The 19,210-nt window shown below is 37.0% G+C and overlaps 1 long non-coding RNA gene across 3 annotated transcripts; it reads left to right on the plus strand.

The window, feature by feature from the left end:
• The first annotated feature begins 71 nt into the window (after window positions 1–71).
• Window positions 72–18,823, plus strand: LOC121932073. Of its 3 annotated transcripts, none has more exons than XR_006104262.1 (4): window positions 72–195; window positions 1,638–1,728; window positions 5,312–7,902; window positions 17,306–18,823. It is a non-coding gene; the product is annotated as an uncharacterized LOC121932073 (long non-coding RNA). The 3 variants fall into 3 exon arrangements; XR_006104261.1 differs by lacking the exon at window positions 17,306–18,823 and having other exon boundaries at window positions 5,312–5,586; window positions 5,801–9,328; XR_006104260.1 differs by lacking the exon at window positions 17,306–18,823 and having other exon boundaries at window positions 5,312–9,328.
• Window positions 18,824–19,210: the final 387 nt, after the last annotated feature.

A 19,210-nucleotide genomic window follows, 5' to 3' on the forward strand; every position in this document is an offset into this window, starting at 1 on the left:
TCATGCACAATCATTTGCAGAAGTACAGAAAAAAATAAAGGTGTGGCATGGCTTATAGCCATGAAGGCTCCATTTTGGTGGACCCATCTTCACAGAGGACGAGGGGCAGTGTGGACTGTGTGTCAGTTGTCAGTCCATTACGGGAGTTGGCTGTGCAATCAGCACATTCTCCCCATGAATCAGGAAACCCCAAGGGTAAGCTGGCTTTCCCCTTCCATCTTCTCGGGCTCTTTGTGTCTTCCTTTGAGCTATTTCAGAATGTAGAGAAGAATGGGATAGGAGTTGGGAGGATACAGCTATTGTAGAGGAGGAGGAAAAGGTGAATTTCATTCCTGTTCATTTAATTTTACTAGGGATATAAAACCTCAAGATACCTTCAACCCCTCCATCTCCTCAATCTAATTTCCTACAGATCACTATTTCTCTGCTGCAGGTTGCAGTCAAAAAAGCACTATCTTTATTTGGACTGTTAGGTGTGGAGTACAGTATCCACTGCTTCCCAGTGAAGAAAGAGGATCACTTGTGCGTGTGTACAGCATGCAGTTATGCCCACATGGCCCCTAATGTAGCAATTGCAGGCACACTTTGGGGTAAAAAAGGTTATGTAACCTTCATTTCAACCATAGGTTATAACATAGGCTGACCAAAAAACCCCAAAACAAATCACTTATCATAAAATCAAAAGATCAATGAACTCAAAAATCAGTTTCTAATGGCATGGGTCTTCCAGAAAGAAATACTATGCATCTGCAGCCACAAAACTAGAAGAAGCCATCTTCTCCATTACATTGCTCTTATTACAGGTAGCAATTCAGCTACTTTGCAGACCTGACCAAAGGCCCTTCCCAAAAGTACTCTGTCTAAGAATTTGGTTCTTAAATTTGTATAAAGTAAACACTGATATATGTAACATGGCAGATCTTCAATACAAATACAGTATCATTTTCAAATTGGTAGTTATTTCCCTGTAGCTATTTTTCTGGGCTGTAATATGCATCATCTGAAACACAACTATCCTAATAGAATATTTAGGGTCTTTTTTTTTCCCTTGTAAAGATAACACATATGGTTTTTCAAATGTGTTTGAACAGAGATGTTTAGGGCAGCCTTCCCAATACGTGATTCTAACATTTCAGATTCTGCAACACTGTTTTCACTATAGTTATCAAATACTCTGTATTGAGTAATCCTAGGACAGCCTTTGGATTTGGAGCAAAAGTCATGTCTTATGGAAACAAAAAGCAAAACCTTTAGTAAATATTACATGTTTGTTCTGCATGGCAAAAGTTAGGTTAGCTTAGTGAAGGTGAAGCTAAATACTCTTCAGAGTTTTGTGACTTTCAGCCTGAGGACATTTTGAGACAGAGGGCTTCTCATACTAACAGTCAGAAAGCATTGTAAAATTATTCTGTCTTTGTTTATTATTATTACCTGGAAGAAAAAAAGAGAGAAGTGTTAGAAAAACCTCTTAAGGAGTGTCTGGCTACTATTAGCTATTTTTCTGGGCTGCAATAGGCAGACAACTATCCTAATAGGATAATATGTGAAGCCCCCATAAATTCAAGAACTGACATCGCATTCACACTACATAATTATAGCAGTTTGATTCCACGTTAATTGCCATTGTTCCATCATAGGGAATCCTGGCGTTTGTCATCTGGAGAGTCACGAGAGTTCTCTGGCCAAGAATTCTGAATGCCATAGAAGAACCATGAGCCCTGAGGCAAGGTGATGGCATGATTTAAAAAGAAAAGAAAAAGTTAAACTGAAATTACCTTAAGTAAACCTAATATAATGGTTTGATGGCTATATTACTAATTGCATAATAGCTGATAGGGTTGCATCCAGGTTTAGGTATATTAACCTGGTCTGGAGTATACAAAATTCTTTTCTGTTGTTCATCCCATAGGAACCCCTCCAGCTCACAAAAAATGTGACATGGAGGGTCAGGAGATCATATTCACAGGATGACGGTCTCTACCTGATTTTCAAGCTCTCTCAGCACCTTCAACTATAGACTATTGTATTCAGCAGGTTTCCAATCCAACTATGTATCACATTGTGAGAGAAATGGATGTACTGCCATGTGAAGGAGGGGTGGCATCTGTTTTCCCCCAGTCTATATGCAAGTGCTTAAATTTGAATCCAACCCATTTTCTGGAAATGACATTAATCTTTAATCAACTCATATCATTACATTTTGCATTCCCATTTTAGCAACTAGGATAGGATTGGAGATAATACGCATAGGGTTGAATGTAATCCCAGGCTCTTCCTTGTCACCTTAATGTTTTTGGAAACATTAACTTTCAAATGTAGTGTGTAGATAACTGCTATGTGCCTTCAAGTTGCCTTCAGCACATGGTCATTCTATGCTAGGGTTTTCTTGGCAAGGTCTGCTTGGAAAGGTTTTTCCATTACCTTCCTCTGAGGATGAGAGATTGTAACTTGCACAAGGTCACACAGCTGATTTCCATGGCTGTATTACCCAGTATTAAAGTAAACAGCACATTTGAGGTTACTGCCAAAACAGAAAACAAACAGATCAAATGGCAAGTCAAATCAGGACCCAACCAGTGTGGTGTAGTGGTTTGAGCATTGGACTCTTCACAACCATGCATAAAAATGGGTAATATGATGGCTAATTTTACTTTCAATGATAAATCTTTAAATTTCTTTACTTCCTTCATAGCAATAGCAATAGCAGTAGCATTTACATTTCTATATCACTTTGTAGTGAACTCAGCACTCTCTAAACAGTTTACAATCTATAAGACAAACTGGATACTCGTTTTACTGATCTACAAAAGGATGGAAGACTGAGTCAACCTAGAGCACTGTGGAATCAAGTTCACAATGTTGTGGCTGCAGTACTATCATTTTAGCAACTGTGCCTCCAGGGCTCCCCTCCCTTCATAGCTGGCCTTCCAAGTCTTAGTCTCTTTCTGATTACAATCTCCTCTCTGATTCTTGATTGAGTCAAGGTCTGGAAAACCTTAAACTATTTTAATTATATGTTTTAAAATTATGTAAATAATTGTGGTCATTATTTTTGTTTTCTTAATATTCGAAGGTAACCCTTCCTTTGCATTTTGTTTCTTGACTTTTTTCAGTAGTCTTTCTGCTGGTAGTATGGTGTTATCTGCATATCTTAAATTGTTGATGTTCCTTCCTCCAATTTTCAGTCCTCCTTCCTCTGAGTCTAATCTTGTTTTAAGTAGGATATGTTCAGCATACAACTTAAACAGAGGGTGATAAAATGAAGCTTCGCCTGACCCTTTGTCAACTGGAATCCATTCCATTTTTCCATATTTTATCCTGACAGTAGTACAGTCATCAGGATAATCTAATTTCACGGCACACCCATTTCTTTAAGGTTTTTCATGATCTACACAATCAAAGGCTTTGCTATAATCTACCAAGCACAGGCTGATTTCCTTCTAAAATCCTCATATAGTTATTTCTTGTATTTGGAATTCCATTTCATCTCAGATGTACTAAAGTCCCAGTTGCTAGAAATGAGTTAGAACATTAGATTGTCTCTAAGGTTTTGATCTACGCTGCTTCTCAGTACAGAAGTACTAAAGATCCAAATATCAGACAAATATCAGACATTCCCATTCATCAGCTAAGTATCAAAGTCCCAAGCCATTTAGGACTTTAAATCTCTTCACAAGCACCTTGAATTGATGTATATTTCATGGAACTAAATGTATTTCTTATGTTTTCTATATTTTCTTTTTGGAACAAAATTCAGAATAATCTGGACTTTTCCTGTTTCTACAGAAATAAGACCTAGGTTTTCCATGTTCTTACCGCCATAGATATTAGCTATACTATTATGATTTGCTAACCACTGTTTCAAAGATGTAAAACAGTTGTACCCATTTCATCCTTAAATGGCCATATACTTGCTCTGCTGCATTTTGTTAGTGAATACATTTTCCACTGTGCAATGCTAGCAAAGATAAGTGTTTGCTAACATTTGAAATAAATATATTAATCCTGCTTTTCGAATCTGAAGAGAATTATCAGGCTATCATTATTTATACTTTAATTATTTTGGCGTCTTTTCCCTCTGTCAATCTGTTGATTTTTAACTTTGGGGAAAGATATTGGACTGATCATTCTATCATAGCAAGATTCCTCAAATAACACTATTTTCATTCAAAGCAAATTAAAATAACACATTCCCATTCATCAGCTAACTATTTTGATGCAGATGCAAACTATCAACTCCTGGAAAAACACAAGATAAATTACTCCTTCAGTGTGTGTTCTAGCTAGTACATTTGTAATCTTGCCTGTTCCTAACTTCAGTTTACTTTGGAGATCATGAAAATGGGACTGCTGATAGCGCTGGTTAAAGCTGGGAGCTTGACTCATATCACTTTCTCATGCTATTTTGGTTATGACCTCTCATTAGAATGCTGACACAATCTTCTTCTTTTTCTGAAAACACAACAAGCTCAGGATATGAGATTAGATTTTGAATAGTTGAACCTATCTCTATAGTCTCATCCTTTAACAGGACACTGAGACTGATCCAAAGGCCTAAACCCATACAGTCTTCCTGTTTTCTTCTTTAAGGGTGAGTATGTAGTGCATATATAGAAATTTTCCAATATGCATATAAATTGTTTCCCAGCTCTCTATGACACAGTTCTTCAGCAGTCTAAAAATTCATCAGAATCCTCATGTATTCTTTGGACAGCCACCATATAGAAGTACATCCCTTTGTTTTTAGGAATAGTCTATTTTGAGAAGGAAGGGGGGATCCTCCTACTGACAAATCCTTGAATAACTTGAGATCATTCTGTCTGAAAGAACACTTCTTCCACATAAATCAGCCCTTCCTTAAGATAATTGGAAACTGACATCTTTGTCCCAGTGGCCCCAATACTGTGGAATGAAATGGAGATCTACACTGCAAGAGTTCCAGTTAAAACTAACCTACTTAAGTTATCCATGTTGACATTCTCAGGCACCAATCTTTAGTAAAGGACTTAGCTATAGAATGGAAGTCACTGGCCACTCCAAAATAAGAATTCTTCCCATCAAATGAAATTTTCCTTCAGTCCCCAAATGTTTAGCAGAAAACTGCCATCTCTGTTTTAACAGACTTTTCTGTGCAACAAATATTTCTACACAGAAATATTATTTTCTGCACAGAAAAATGCTGTTTCCTGCATACAAAATACTGCTTGCTTGCTTGCTTGTTTGTTTTGCTAAATGAACCATGTGCAGATTTTGCATGAATAAATCCTGAATTAATGTGGGTTTTTTTGTTTTGTTTTGTTTTGTTTTGCAGTGGAAACTGACATTTCTGTAAATGCTTTCTCCTACACAGTTAATGCTACTTTATGCACAAAACAGTGACATGCAAATTTCCTGCAGAGTAAATCCCAAAGTGCTAAAAATTCTGATCAGACCAGGATTCTTCTCATCATGGTTTCTAAACAAACAAAAATATGTTTTCCAATCAATTTTCAAATATTTTTGGATATTCCTTCCATCCGTATTGATAAAGCTAAATACAGCTGAGCTTACTACTTATAATATTGAATAATGGCACCATTCAAAAAGGTAAGTGGAGAGAGAAAATGTTTCAACACAAACAAAAATAAAACGTTCACAAAAAGTCAGATGCTGTATTTAGCTGATGCTTGCTAAAAGGACTTTATTACAAGATTAATGGCATATGTGCATTAGTAAGGAATTGCCTTTTTACTTATCTAACAGATCCCTCCTAATACAAGGCAAACATTTAAACACTGGCTTTTTCTATTTTACTTCTCAGTTGCTACGTCAGTTTGTTGTGAACCTTGTGACTACAACTGTAAAAAAACAATAACAACCAAGTGTGTTGTCATCACATATACCCACAGCAGCTGCCAGCTATCAACAGGGAAACCACAAAGAAAGAAAAGAAAATAGGATAGTTCTACCTCACAGTAGGGGAGCAGAAAACATCCATCATTCAGGAGTGACATGCATGCCTCAGCAGGTTTTACCACAATTTTTCCTCCTGTTCCTGTTTTTACTGCACTGCATGACTGAAAGGACAGAAGAATTAGTTCCACAAATAGCTGACAACAGCAACATATTCCTAAGGGAACCTACCCTTCACACATTTACTCAGATCTAATTGCAGCCCCTTTCTGCTAGCAGTAGTAGCACTCATACAGGTAGAGTTCCCCTTATCCGAAATGCTTTGGACAAAGTATTTTGGATTTCTCCATTTTTCAGATTTTGGAATGTTTCTATATACATAATGAGATATGTTGGAGCTGGGACTCAAGTCCAAACATGATATTCACTTATATTTTGCATGCACCTTATACACATAGCCTGGAGGGAATTTTATACACAATGTTTTTTAATAATTTTTTGCATGAAACAAGTTTGTGTACACTAAATTATCAGAAAGCAATGATGTCATTATTTCAACCACCTAAGTGGACAATTTGGATTTTGCTTTGTAAACATGTTGTTGTACTATTTCAGTTTCTTTTAGAAGTTATTTTCCCTGTCTTTCCACATGCTTAAAATATATTCTTAAGGATGTTAATAATATATATTATATATAGGTATAGATAGTATATCAATACATGCATGCATATACATATGTAAACACATCTCTCCTAATGCAGACCAAAATAAAAAAAAATCTACTGCAACAACACAATGTATAGAGTATTCAGAGCTTGTCAAATAATTTAGTATGAGAAAGAAAATCTGAACACCACCTCTTGTACTGGATACATTAGTGTCTGCCTATGACAGAAGTCCAATGCCTCAGTTTACAAGCAAATTTGAGTGTTCATGTTGACTCTCTTCAAAAATATAGATTTTGCCCAAATTTCAGACAAAATGCTGCCCCACATGTGTATGTAGGGACAGCTAGAGCAATGTTGTTTCTAGTTACTAGACTACCAGAAAAAGGCTATACCAGAAAAATGCTATTGCATAAAAAGGTGTACCAATGCTGAAACATGTCCTGATTTCTACAAACGTAAAAGAGAAACAAAGAAACCTTTTAAAATCACTTGTCTCACTCGTTCCACAGTAGCATTAGACATAAATCTTTATTATGCTTCCTGGATGAATACAAATTAATCATCATGTCAAAAATGCTATTGGCAGCCTTCCTAGTTTACTAAATAGGACTGGCAGCCTTAATTGCTTTATTTCCAAAACACCTGGGCATGAGAAGCAAGATATTCTCCGAAGGTGTGTTTGCACCATCCAGTTCATTTCAGGGAAGAGGAGGAGGAACAGCAGCAGCAAGATATTCCTCTGTGTTGCTCCTCCTTATGGAATGTTCTGAAGATACTTTGTATGTGATTCATGCCCACAAAGAACAGAAAAATTATTTGTGTGTGAGTTCTGCAAGCTGGGTTGCCCATTGAGTTGCTGTAAAGATTCCAATTTGTTGCTGAAAATGAAGTTCTTTGCAGTCATGTATCACCCACAGTCCTTGAAAGCATACTGATTTTATATTCTTCACAGTATCTGGTTGTCATTGTAACATCACATCAAGAGAAAGTTAGGATGCCATCCTATATCCCATCAATGAATCCATCCATAACTCTGCTTGGGATCTAGTGCAGTGGACACTCCTGGACTTGAACAGCGGGGGAAGTCTCAGCTCAACATAGTCCCCTGCTCAGTCTCCAAGCTATCCATGCAATTCACCCCTGAAAATGTTGGTGTGGGGATGCAGGAATGCTTGCTTCTCATCCAATGTTAAGTCCACATTTAGGAGTTTTGGATTACCTGTGGAGGGATGGGGGTTTCCACAAAGGAGAATCAATATATTCACTACTGTTTTATTTTTAATAGGGTAGCTATGTTAGCCTGATGCAACGAAACCAAGAAAGAGTTCTGTGGCACTATAAGGTATAATATAGATATAACATGGTATAATATAAATATAACATGCAATATGATATAATATTGTTAGTGTTTATCATACTGGTCCCTGGAGATAGTCCAGGAAAGAAAAAAGGAACTGTAACCAAAAAGCACAGATATGGTACATTTGGGAATGAAAATGCTGGTCCAATACATCAGGCAAAACTAATGCTTGGAACATATTCAGGAGAATTCCACAGGAGGCAGTCACAGCAATCAGAGTGGAATAATAGTGCAATAAAACTATAGTATGGTGATGTCATAAAATTCTATGAAAGCTTGTGCTTATCCATTGATACCTAAATGGGAAAGCAAACAGTTAAATTGGCACAGCCAGTACTGTTATAGTTATTAATCTGTGCTCATTCATGAATTGCTCTTCCTGAAAGTTTTTAGTAAATCCTTTTTTTAAGCAAGAAAAAGGGTGATCTGGACAAGTCAAAGGCTACACAAAAGGATTTTGGGGGTGAGGCACCAGCATCTCTAGGGCTTACTTCTGGCCTAAAGGCAATAGGGTAACTTCACCTGATTTTAATTACCGAAGTAAATCCATAGCTTCAGGTTCTGTCTGGAATGGAATCATTTATTTACTGAAATGTTTCTAAAACATGATCTGCCAAAGAATAGCACTTGCATGCAGAGGGTTCTTGTAGCATCTTTCAGACTAACTGAGCAAAAGAAGTTGTAGCATAGACTTAGACCTCAAACAGATGGCCCCAAAGGGCTGCCATTGGCCCTATCTGCAGGTGGGGCATGCACATTATGCACACCCCTAGATGAAGTAGAAGCCACGCTGGGGCCACCTAATGCAGACCAAACCCGGCCGCAAAGAAAGCGAGTTTTTATCACTCCTTTATGTGACCTGTTTGGGACTGTGGCAATGGCTGCCTTCAGAATCATGTCTGGTTGCCATGGTCCCACAGGGATCGAGGGTGAGCATCTTCCTGCACCTCCTTTTACTACGTCTACTTCACCTCATTGCCTGCTCCCTCAGATGCATGTTTACTCCATGATCTGAGGAATTAGGCTAGAAGAAATATTGCTCTATACTGTTTACTGCTATGGCTGCCTCTTGTGGAATCCTGGTGTTTGCAGTTTATGCATGTCATTTAGATTTCTCAGCCAGGGAGCATTAGACTTCACTAAGCTACAAACCCAGAATTCCATGGGAGCCAGCCACAGTCAGAGTGGAATAATAGCACAATAACAGTGTAGTGTGGTATTGTCATGAAAGTCTATGAAAGCTTATGCAATTTAGTTTGCTCAGTCACAAAGGTGCCACAAGATCCCTCCGTATACTGGTATTCCAGACTAACACCCCTATGGCTCTGGATGGCATTTGCAGTGGCATTCAAAAACAGTCTAAAATCTTTGGATCTTTATTTATTATGGTCTTGAATTTTCTATCTATCTATCTATCTATCTATCTATCTATCTATCTATCTATCATCTATCCATCTATCTATCCATCTATCTATCTATCTATTTGCATTATCAGATGGATTTCTGTCCAGTAATTTTTAACTTTCTTGCATTCCCACCAACAGTGAAGCATAATATCAACTTCCATATTACATGTCCGGCAATTATTTCTACAATTGTTAGTCATTTTTGCAATTTTATCTGGAGTCAGATACCATCTGTATTGCATCTTGAATGTTTTGTATAAAGATAAGAGGTATATAATAGTATATTAGCAGCATTAAACACTCTTTTCTAGAAAACAAAATATTATGTAAGATGGGAGATGTGGTTGATAGTTCAAAGATAGAAATGAGGAATAAATAATAAACTGCTGTGAATATAATAAGTTCAAGAAAGTTTGGATGTTATAGGGGATCAGGGGGAGGAGGGAGTTTGAAGAATATTTTTTGATCAAGATTCTGTAAAAATGACATATTTTATTGTTTGTTTTTAGTTGTTTAATAAAGAATATATTTTAAAAATTCTAAAATCAGTATGCAAAGTCAGTAAGAACATCAGTAAAAAAAACATTCATATAAACAATTGTAGCATACTGCATACTCTCAAAAAGAAAGAGGTGATACCAAAATTCCAAGTTTGAGAACTAAATACTCTCTTATGTGCTTTATTTGATCAGCTGCTAGTCAACATATGAATCTCATGTAATATTCTATAGTGTATGAGTCTAGAGTAACTATAGACACCAGAAAGACTGGAATAAAATTAGTATAAACTGTTACTTCACCTGCATTTGCAAAGCTCTTTCCTGATTCATGTCACTCATGTCTTGTATAACCTTTCCTAGGAAATTTTCAATTATTTCTGCACTCAAGGTGAGGGCTGTTCTATGAAGAAACATGTACACCAATAAGGGTTTAATAAGGGTTTTTTCCCTTTCACAGCATCCACACATGAGAAATCATCAGTCTTCATTTAAATTAACAAACACACAAAAGAAGTTTATTACACGATATTTTTTCAGTTAAAAATCAAGGCCATTCAAGCCTTAGTTTTCCGTTGAAATGAAAACAAATTGGTCTTTTGTGGGTTTTCACATTTCACAATGTGGGACTTCATAATGAAAACAAATTGTTTTTTACATTCCAGTAACAGATATTCATGAGTGCGTACCTTGTCTAGGAGGTAATTTTTACACATTATATACATGAAATACACTTCCAAAAATAAGTCACTGAAGGCTTGTGAAGGTATCAGGGACTTCTACTTTGTTAGACTTTTTATAGCATCATTTTTAACATACTCAGTCCATGATAATTGGAAACACTGTGAAAAGAAATGAAAGAACAATTTTCTCACATATAGAGGTAGGTCAGATGTAATACATGATAACAGTTTGACTTTTAAAAGGCTAATGCCAGCTCCCTCCTACCCATTTCAATTTTAAATTAGATAATATCTTTTTGCTATTTATGACTGACCACAGATTTACATTCTCTGTCAGTCATGCTAAGCATTTATTTAACTGAAACAATTCAGAGGAAGCTTTCGATAAGGTTCTTCTTCAAAGTGGAAAATGGATCATATCTCTATATTTGAAAGATTTCATTGTAAGTATTTTAGTATTAGATTAGAAGAAGCCTTGAGTATTGCGTTTTGATTTTAATCGCAACTACAAAGAAAGGCAGGATATAAATGCTCTCATAAAATGAAACAATAACAACCATGAGGATGATGACTTTGGTATTTGTACAGGATTTTAAAAAAACAAAATGATATATTTTTGAAAGTCAGTTGTAATATGAAATACAGAAAATGTCTTTTATCCTGTTCTGATGGGTCTTATGTTTAGAAGAGCTCAGAATTAAGAACTGCCAGTGAATTTTTCAAAGCCACCAGGTTTCTCTGGCACAGCAAGCTCAATTGCTTTTAACTAGTAATTTTAGATCTGGATAATTTTCAGTTTGTAAAAAACCAGCCAGAATCTTCTATGTTAGGTATGAATGTGTAACCTAGAGTTATGCACTTGTGACTGTTACATATTCATGATCCCTTCCCTACCCTAGTTTAGAAATTATGTAGGGACTGTGAAAGTCTCCTATTCCTCACTTACCAGGCATCAGTCATGGTAATAAAGAGGGGTCTGCTCTCCTGTCAATCCAAAAGCAGCTGACTGACATTCCTCTCACATAAATGATCTCAAGGGGGAATTGCAACAAGGACCCTTATTCTGCCAGTTGCACCGAGTATGACTGGGGCTGCATCCACACTGCAGAAATAATCCAGTTGCACATCACTTCAACTGCCATGGCTCAGTGCTATGGAATTTAGGAACTGTAGCTTGTTGTGGCACTAGAGTTTTCTGAAAGAGAAGGCTAAATGTCTCACAAAACTGCATCTCCCAGAATTTGATAGCACTGAGCCATGGCAGTTAAAGTAGTGTCAAACTGGATTACTTCTGCAGTGCTCATGCAGTTTGGGTCATACTGGGTCAAAGCTATATATAGGGGAAATTAAATTTCTGCTGAAATAAAAATACTGTCACACAGCTTACCAGCTGGAAAGTATGTAATGAAACCATAGAAATATGAAACACTGAGTGAGATTTTTATGTAAAGTTTTACAATTCCCGACAGATTTTTTTATCACAGGAAAATGATATGACATGTGTTTCAGAATTTTCCTAAAATTAAAGAAAGCTTGTAAAAATGCTTCAACTTCCAAGAATACAACTTTATATTTTGTTAACTGTGTCCCCTGCCAACTGCGTATGCTTTATTTATAAGATCTAATGTTATTCCAGAATCAAGTGACAAAATAAAAATTATCTTGTCATAAAACTACCCTATAACTTTCCAGACCATATCTGTCATTCCTAGGAACCCCTTCCTTCTCTTACCTGAAAGGGGCCCCCCCCCCCCCCGTTCCTTTATTGACTCAACATCCAAAACAATGTTAGTTGTATTTTTCTTCAAGCACTCATCTAACTTGTCTGACAGGTATTTTGGGGGAATTTCTGTCCTAGCTGCCTTTACTGGTTCCACAATGTAAGTTGGATGAAAATGGAACTTTCATCTGAGTAAACATGTAAAACATTACACTGTAATTTGGATAAAAGATTCCTAGCAAAAAGCAACTGAATGCTACCCTTTATCACAAAGACAGTGTTGCTATGAATCAGTATGTGGAGAGATCTTGTAGCATCTTTGAGACTAACTGAAAGAAATTGGCAGCATGAGCTTTCGTAGACTTCAGCCTACTTCCTCAGATGTGTACAAATCCATTCCTCAGATGTGTGCAAATCCTATCTGTCGTCCTTTAGGTTTTAGAAGGAAGAGTATACTAAACTACACATGCTCAAGCATGTTTTTTTTTCTTAGTGACCTTCCTGATTATCTGCACTTTATGTGGGTATGTGTGGTTCTGACCTGATTCAGACAAATGATCTAAATATTCATTTTGACCCCTGAACAGATTGGTTTGGGTAAATAATGTATTTGGAAATTGTCAAAAAATAAATAAAAGAGGCCTATCAATATTTCACTGAGGTCTAAATGCATTTTTTTAATGTAATTGGATCCTTCCCTCAAATTTTAGTCTTATTTTGTCCAATTTAGTGACAGTGGTGGTGATGATGGTGATAATTATAATGATGATCAATAATATATTGCAATTCTTGATGGCATAGATGATCTTGGGGTTTTTTGTTTGTTTGTTTCTGAGTCTGCCATTAATTTTTAATTAATTAATTAATTAATTGTGTTCCCTTTCTCACAGAGTGGGAGCTAAGGTGGCTCCTAGATAACGCTGGTTAAAACTTCAACGGTAAAAACGTAAAAACAATTAAAATCATCTCATTAAAACAGTTAAGATTACACTAAAAATACAAAAGCTAAAAGACATAAACAGAACACGCACACACCCCATGCATAGGCCTCCCTGACAATGATTACATAAAACCTGCTTGAAGAAAAACATCTTTGCTTTCTGCTGGAAGGAAAGCAGGGAGGGGACCAGCCTAGCCTCCAGTAGAAGGGCATTTCAGAGACTGGGAGCATCCACTGAGAAGGCTCTCCCAGGCGTCTTCACATGAAGGTGGTGGGACTGAAAGAAAGCATTCTTCTGAAGATCCTAGGGCTCTGGCAGGTTCATATGGGGAGATATGAACTCTCAGTCTGGATCTAAGCTGTACAGGGCTTTACAGGTCATGACCAGCACTTTGAATTTTGCCCTGAAACAAAGAAGTTGCCAGTGAAGCTGTTTTAACAAGGGAATTATAAACTCTATATAATTGGCCCTGGTCAGCATTCTGAAAATTGTAAGGTCAGAAGGTTGGCAGTTCGAGGCTCAAGTGTCAGTTATGGGGTGAGCTCCCATCACCAGTCCCAGCTTCTGCCAACCTAGCAGTCTGAAAGCATGCAAATGCAAGTAGATAAATAGGTATCACTTTGGTAGGAAGGTAACAGCATCCAGTGCAATCATGCTAGCCACATGGCCACCAAAGTTGTATTTGGACAATGCTGGCTCTTTGCCTGCATCGCTGGTAAATTGTCCTCTAAAAGTTACTAAAAGGGAAAATAAGCCTCTAGCATCATCCCCAACAGTCGGTTATGACTAGAAATTAATGTCAAGAGGAAACCTTTACCTTTACAGTTTCCAAAGGTAGCCCCACAGAAAGTGCATTACAGTAGTCCAAATGGGACGTAACCAAGGCATGTGTCACTATAGCCAGAGCTGAAGTCTCAAGGAATGGACACAGCCAGCACACTAATTTTAGCTGTACAAATCCACTCCTAGGCATCCATGCATCCAGCCACTTGCAGATAAATCAGGATTGAGCTGCTTTTTTCCTGTCAGTCTGCTCAGGCCCTAAGAGGCTCCTGATGTGTTCTCACCATGAAATGGACTCCATCTCCCATAGATTATGAGGGTGGGAGTCCATTTCATGATGCAAACACATCAGGAGCAACAACACCTTTATACCAGGTTTAGACACAGTATACTGTCTCCTTGACTATCTAGTTATTCCTTGAGTAGAATTACTTTAAGTAGATTTGGACAGGCTGACCCTTGTCTGTCAAGCCTCTGCCTAGAATACCTTTGACCAGACCTTCTACCTAACTCTTACTAAAGAAACACAGGAAGTTGTCTTTATACTAACTGCTATTGCCCACTCTGACTGTCAGCAATTTTGCTCGATATCAGGCTGGATTTTTGTTTAATCCTACCTGGAGATCTCTGGTACTCCCTGTTGGTCTCATATCCAAATATCATAGAATCATAGAGTTGGAAGAGACCATGATGGTCATCCAGTCCAATCCCCTGTCATGCAGGAATTCACAATGAAAGCACTTTGGACAGATGGCCATCCACAACCAGATCTAACTCTGCTGAGCTTTCCAAATCCCTGTGTGTTCAGAAGAATACATGTGACTGAAGACTTTCCTGTCCTTGATTCTGAACTGTATTGATCTTGTCCTGCTCCCAGACTGGAGTCTGGGCCTTCTATTGGTCATTGAGTTACTCCTCCACTGGTCATTGAGTTACTCCTCCACTCCCAATCCTCTCAGGCCCTAGCTACTGTGCAAGTAGGACATTCATACTATTTCAGGGCAAGGAGATTGGGGCCTTTTCACTTAATTATACAATCTTTGTTCACTAAGGGAATCTGTCCTACTTTACTTCTCATTCTAAACAAGAAATTCAGCATTTACACTAACTACAAAAATGGAAGCTAATATAAACCACTAACTAAAGCAGAATGCTTTCATTAGTTTGGATTATGAGTCATATTAACTTCTCAAGCCAGCCAAATGTAGTTTCTTGGTTCCATGGAGGGTAAGAAGCATAAATCTATCTTCTGTGAGAAAACTTAGATAAGCTTGTCCCTGTGGGACATCAAAACAAAAACCACCTCTCAGTCTGCTGATCCAGCCATTTTCTAAAATAGGAGCTAACCACAAGGACATATCAGAAAACAAAGAAATGTGCTTGCAGTTGGGACTGTTATGTTACTGCTTGGATCATTGAGTAGCCTATACCACCAACAACAAAAAGAAAGAAAAAAAATCAATAAAACATCTCTTTCCCTGTCCTCAAATCAAACCAACCTTTACAGATATTATTTGTTAAATAATGGTTTTATTAATAATATATGCAATGGTGGTTCTCTTCATTATTTAACTTGTTAAATAATGGTTTTATTAATAATGTATGCAATGGTGGCTCTCTTCATAAACATTAAAATTTTAAAAGATCTTAAAGAAGTAAACTAATGTGAAGGTTGTGCAAATTTACAATTTACAAACAGATTACAAAAATTACTGTGTTTCGTATCTCATGAAAATCTGCTTGAAATTCTTGGAATTATACTCAGACTTCAACACAAGCAGGAAAATGTTTGTGGTTGTTGTTGTTGTTTTCCTCCTTTGGAGTGATACTAGATTAGATATTCCAAATTTGTACCATATATACACTTTGCATAATAGTAGCATGTTCAGTCTTGTTCCCTAAAGAATTCAATGTATACTACTATAGCCAAGATGAACACAGAAAGAGATCCGTCAGATAACATCATTAGACAGCTTTAAAAAAGCGGTCAAGACGGATCTCTTCCGGCAGGCCTTTCCAGATTAACCATCCCGGCCCAGGTTCCTGATTCCCTCATTCCTCCCGTGGCCCCATCTTAGTGATGGTCGAGGATCAACAGAGGGATATCAGGGTTTTTAGTTTTTAATTGTTGTTTTTATGCATTGACATTGTGTTTTAATATGTTTTAATACTGTTTTAATACTGTTTAATACTGTCTTAAGGGGGGGAGGGATAAAGTGTTTTTAATTGTCATATTTTATATTTTACTGTTGTTAACCGCCCGGATTGGTTTGCCAGAGGGCGGTATACAAATAAATATTATTATTATTATTATTATTATTATTATTATTATTATTATTATTATGAATACTGTAGTTACAGAAGCTAGATCAAAATGTTAAATCTTCATTCTAAGAGCATTTTCTTCAGTATCATCCCCAGCTATTTTAACTGGACTTACTTCTATACAGTGCATTCATGAACTGGCATGGGAAATTGGTTTCAAAGATACTTAAAAGACAGAAATTTCTGTAAATCACTATTTTTATATACGTAACAGGGATGGCACTATCCAGTTACTCAGTTGTAAATAAGTTAGGTTTTTTTTTTTTTAAAGAAATCTATATAGAAATGCTCTATTACAAGGCTTTGGGACAAATTTAAAAAATATTTATCTGAAGCATTGTAAGTAAAAATATCACTTATTAAAGGCATCCTCCCATCAGAGATGGAGATCCCAGGTCTATGGTGCTGCATCTCCTGAAATGGTAAGCACTAATAGGACCATGTGCATTTTCATTCTCCCGTGCCTGACTTATTGAAACATGCAAGATACATAAAACAGAAATCTCAATTAACTGACTACCTATGTACCCAAGTTGTAAGAATCCAAAAGGGAGCCATCCTAAAAGAGATGAGTCCTTAAATTAACATCATAGTAGGGAGAATGGTCAGTTTTTAGCTAGAACAGCAAAATGAAAGCATGGGAGGGATAATGTTTGCTTAGTTTTCCCTCCTGTCATTCCCAAAGCACAACTGACCTTAAAAAGGAAGCACTGCAGCTGAAATAGCACCACTGTGGTGGAGGAAAGTTCACTTGGTTCTCTTCCTCTGAATCTTTTCTGATTCATGACCAACTTGCCTTGCTTAAAGAAGAGTGTAATATTTATAGAGCCATTTGACCATGAGGAGAAAATGGTTGTGAAGAGGGGAACTGGGCAAACCCAGTTGGTGCCAGCCAATCACAGCTCAAAAAATGCCAGGAAGGGGGACTTACTGGGGGGGAGAAAGATGCAGAACTGAGGCTTGTCTCTGACAGAGGACAGACAAGAGAAAATTGATATTTTGTTGTTGCTGTTGTTGTTAACCGATCTAGACTCAATTATGGCAACCCCACGGGTGAGACACCTCCAAGACCCCCTGACCTCTATCACTCTACCACTCTGCTCCGAATGGCCTCTGCCTACATGGATACCCCTCTGTATCATCTTACCTGAGAACAGCTATAAAAACTTCTTGACAAAATATATACCTGTGACTCCATCATCATCGTTTTTTCTTTCACCTGTTTGATTTTTATTACCTTTACCTGATGAAGAAGCCAGTGGAGCTTTGAAAGTTTGCATAATATATTTTGTGCATTTTTGTTGGCTTGATAAAAGTATCAGTGTTTTGTGGATTTGGGATGTTATTATACTATGCTGTATGGCCAACACAACTACTGCTGGATATGATTTGCAGAGCTGAGACAAGTAGCCAGAAGAAGGACCTGAATAAGATTTGGGGGGGGGGGGCTATGAATGATTAAATAGTTCAGGGACGAAGGTGCTATCTAAGTGTTTTAATAAACTTATAGTTGTTTGACATTTCAAATGGAAGGAGATTTAGTAAAAGAAAATAGGATAAAATGGGCAAAGGATTGTAAAAAAGTATTGGAATTAAGACAATGGGAAATATCATGGGGAAAAGAATGAAATATACAGTTAGTCAGGACATTAAGGAAAATTTGGTAAAGATCATGTACAGATGGCACCACTCTCCTGAAAAATTATGTAGAATCTATGGAAAGGGACAAAACTTATGCTGGAAGTGTGAAAGGGAAAGGGGTACCTTTTTTGACCTATGGTGGGAATGTGTTTAAGCTGAAAAATTTTGGAGAATGATAGCGAAAGGAATCAAAGATATACTAGATGTGGATTTAAAATTTAGACCACAAATCTTGTTATTAAATATGCTGGAGGATAAGATAGAAAAGAGCTATGGGAAAATAATTTTCTATATGTTGACTGCTGCTAGGTTAACATACGCAAAATATTGGAAATTAAAGAAAGTTATTGAGATAGTGGAGTGGATTATCAAACTGATGGAATTGATGGAAATAGACATAATTTCTGAAAGATTAAGAGAAAATACAAAAACGATTTCAGAAATAGAGGAGAAGAAAAAGCAGGATAAGAAGAACTGGGAAAAAATGTACAATTATATAAAGGAGAAATGGCCAAACATACAAAATAAAATCTAACACGGTACTTATGAATGTAAGTAAGCTTAGATTAGAAGGAATTGACTAGCTAAAGAACTTTACACTGTAAAAAATTAGAATAAGATAGTAAGAAGGGTAATGGGTGAAGTCATAGAAAAAAATTAAAATGAACATCTGTAAACAGATACACACAGATAAGCAGTTAGAAAATATAATGAAACAGTAAGGGTTTTGACCAAGGAAGTCTTGTCAATGTCTGTCAAAGTCTTAGGAAGAATGAAGCAGAGAGAGTGAAAGGTATTTATGTTGGGTTGGGGGAGGAGGGAAGGATGGTGGATGACTGTGTATTTTGATAAGATGCTTCTGTTATATGTTATATATGTTATATGTTTTATGTTATGTGGTTTAGGTAAATGCAATTTGTTTTGTTTTGTAATAAAATTTAAAAAATAAACTTATAGTTGTTGTTGTTGTTTACAATTGTCTCTAGCTGTTCCTATTAAGTCTTGCTGTGGTCACTCTCACCACAGCAAACACGGAGAATAACACATCCACAGTTCTTTATAGAGATCAGTTTGAGGCCCAAGTACCCAATCCAGGGACAAATCTTGATCTGGGAGAGAAAGGGCAAAGTGTGTGACAGGTGCCTAAGGGTTGGGAATTGCAGGGCCAGCCTGGAGAGGGAATCTGGCATAATGGTGCCCTGAGAAGAGGAGAAGGGATTATGGGATTTTTCACTCCAGCATGTTTCCATTATCAGTTTTTCTGCACTTCTCCTTTTCTGCCTTAAATATTTAT

This window comes from Sceloporus undulatus, chromosome 5 (assembly GCF_019175285.1).
Source record: "Sceloporus undulatus isolate JIND9_A2432 ecotype Alabama chromosome 5, SceUnd_v1.1, whole genome shotgun sequence".
Lineage (NCBI taxonomy): Eukaryota > Metazoa > Chordata > Lepidosauria > Squamata > Phrynosomatidae > Sceloporus > Sceloporus undulatus.